Consider the following 2,946-nt stretch of genomic DNA (forward strand, 5'->3'; position numbering starts at 1 on the left):
GTCTGCGAGAGAAACGTACCCGGGCCTGAACGATATGATGAGCTTTAGACCTTTCCTGTAAAGTGACTTTGGTACCTTTCTTTAGAATTGATAATTTGCCCTCCATATATTCTCTTCCTTATTCCTTGTTTTCCTGCTTTTTTTTTTCTACTTATCTGTTTTGTTTTGTTTGCAGTAGTTACCTAATCAATAAAAGATCCTACAAGTGGATCAATGGGTTTTTCCCATGAGGTATAGCTCACACAATTGGAGTATATTGCTAGGCTGTATTGCAAGCCATTTACACTGACTGTATCTCTATACAATGGAACAAGATATAATCAATCAATATTTATATAATTAATCCACTATTATTCATGTGTATTTTTGCTGGTTTTTATTTAGCATGTGCTTTTTCATCCACGGGATTCGGTGTTGACAGTATTTTGGCCCCTATTGATGATAGGGTAATATCTATCATCATTTTTTTCTTCCCCACAGAGGTACTCTTAGCAGCGGTATTCCCCGTCCTGCCATCACATCTAATGACAGCATCTGGCCCTTATTTACAATATGGTATTGTTTATTCTTTTTTTCTTCCCCGAGAGTTATCTCTAACAGTGGCATTCCCCGCTCTGTCATTATTTCTAATGACATTATGTAGCCCCTATCTATGGGAGGATATCGTTGGCCCTTTGTCTCCTCTGTTTCCCCATGGAGGTGTCTCTGGCAGTGACATTCCCCGTTCTGTCATCGCATTCGATATGCGATGTTTGGGCAGGCCTTTATTGGCTCTTGGAGTTCGGGTGGTATGCTGATGTAGTATGAGTGCGGCTTGGTCCACTACTTTGCCTACAAGCCCCATAATGCAGCGGTCTCTTTGCACTCCGCGCATGCGCAAACCAAATGCCACGTCCACTCGCTGCTCTGCCTACATTGCCCATAATTCCTTCTACTATTATGCTTGGACGCGATTGCATCACATGGCGCCGCTACTCCCATTGGATGCGATGCGGCTGATTTTTATATAAATAGCCCATGTTTTGAATGCAGATTTTGTGTACAGCACCCGGCTGTCTCCTAGGGGCATATTTATGGGTCGGTATCTTCACGTAAGTTTTTACCTGTCACCTCTATAGATATTACCCTGGCTTATGGTTACTTATGGTTATGTAATGCACCCTTCCCCTCCTTTTTTGTTTTTGTGTCCATAGGTAATGCATATTAGCATGGGCTCTATTACATGCTGCTAGCAGTGCTGAACCTTACTAAGGCATATCACATTGTTATTACGCTGGATTTTTCAACACTGCTGTTCTGACGGTCTTTCCCCTCTTTTTTTGGACACAAGACGGACACTTGCCCCTGATACTGATATACCTTAAAGTATATAAACTATTAGGTACCATGGCTTTGCTAGCTCTTAATCATATACAAGCTATTCGTTTGCATCACACTCGTTGTATTAGAGCCTCTTGTATTTTCTCTATCTCCATAGTTTATATGAAAGATTCTATAAGCTTGGAGAATTCTCTATCACGTGGATCTTATACATGAGGCCTAACCATTCCAAAGGTACCCCTTGTTTTGTTTGCCATTTTTTGCCATTTTACTGTTCCCTCAGAATCTTCTTGGATGTTTTAGCATATGCTTTTTAAATGCAACATGTTGTAATATTGTTATGCAACATTTCTTTTAATTGGAATGTATCTCATTTCATACAGTGAGACTTGCTCTTTTCTTGTGTTACGTCTCTGAACCTTGATCGTGTCCTGAAGAAGCCTCATGGCGAAACGCGTAGATGCACAAGGGCTTATTGTACTTACTGTACTATTTTTCATGTTTTTTTTATCTTTTTGAACACTATGTTTATATTATGTATTTTTTTCAATAAATGTTATGATTATTAGTCTTTGATACCTCTCCATTGTTTCCATGCCTTAAAAGTCCGACTTTGGTTACTTTAATTAGTACCCCTCCCTGTGTCTCTATATTCGGGATGTGGCATTGTTAGTGCTCTCTCCTCCCATCCTTTCCTGGTTCTATTGCTTCCTCTTCTGCAGCACTCCCAAGTTAAACAAAAGGGGCATTACTCTGAATAATTCCCTCTGCCTGACCGATAGATTTCCTTTGGGTGTTAAACTTAAAGCCACAGGCCATCACTGCCTATTTCCATGACTCCCACGCCAACACCCATCAGTCTTTGGGAAGTTACTGTAATATGGTTTATATGGTGGTCCGTAGGCTCACAGTATGTCATTCCATTTACTTCTGCACTAGTTTCTCTGGGTTTCCACTGACCTGTTCTCTCCCAACCAACAGTCCATGTTTTCACTCACAGAAAGTAGATCCCCAGTCCTCTTCCTCCTCCTCACTCACGTGGGAATGTCCGGTTCTGTCCCCAGCGCTACATGTTGGCTCCACTGCAATCCAGGCGCCCGAACTGGACCTCCTGGAAAGCTCTTCTGGGCCCCAGGCCCCTCTCCTCCTGCACTCGGGCCCCAGGCCCCTCTCCTCCTGCGCTCGGGCCCCAGGCCCCTCCTCTTTTAGACGCATGTGATCTCCCTTTATATAAGAAAACTCCTTTCGACCAAACAAGTTAATGATTGGTCAGGACTCTCACATAAGTTCCCTGCCACTCAGGTCTCAGCCCATCCTCTCCTTCTGGAACAATCCACCATCAGGCAGAGGAGGCGTCTCTGAACCTAAGTGTAGGTGGCCACACCCCCCACTATTCTAACACTTCCAACCCCAAACCAAAACAACCAGGCCTGGCAAAACACCGCAGGCCTGGCTAAATTTACCTGTAATAACTCCTATGCTACAAATTCTACAATATCCCACCCATCCTTAAGTAGAGGGCGCTACATCCACCCCCCACAAAATCACAACTGTCCTCAGTTGTGGAAAGAAACAAAATTGAAAAATACCTCTTTGTTAGAAGAGGAAGGACATCTTATATCTCTC

The 2,946-nt window shown here is 43.0% G+C and overlaps 1 long non-coding RNA gene across 1 annotated transcript; it reads left to right on the forward strand.

Moving 5' to 3' along the window:
- The first annotated feature begins 939 nt into the window (after nt 1-939).
- LOC141141439 (uncharacterized) lies at nt 940-1,888 on the forward strand. Its single transcript, XR_012244080.1, has 2 exons — nt 940-1,091; nt 1,194-1,888. It is a non-coding gene; the product is annotated as an uncharacterized lncRNA (long non-coding RNA).
- The last annotated feature ends 1,058 nt before the right edge of the window (nt 1,889-2,946 follow it).

This window comes from Aquarana catesbeiana, linkage group LG04, assembly GCF_042186555.1.
Source record: "Aquarana catesbeiana isolate 2022-GZ linkage group LG04, ASM4218655v1, whole genome shotgun sequence".
NCBI lineage: Eukaryota > Metazoa > Chordata > Amphibia > Anura > Ranidae > Aquarana > Aquarana catesbeiana.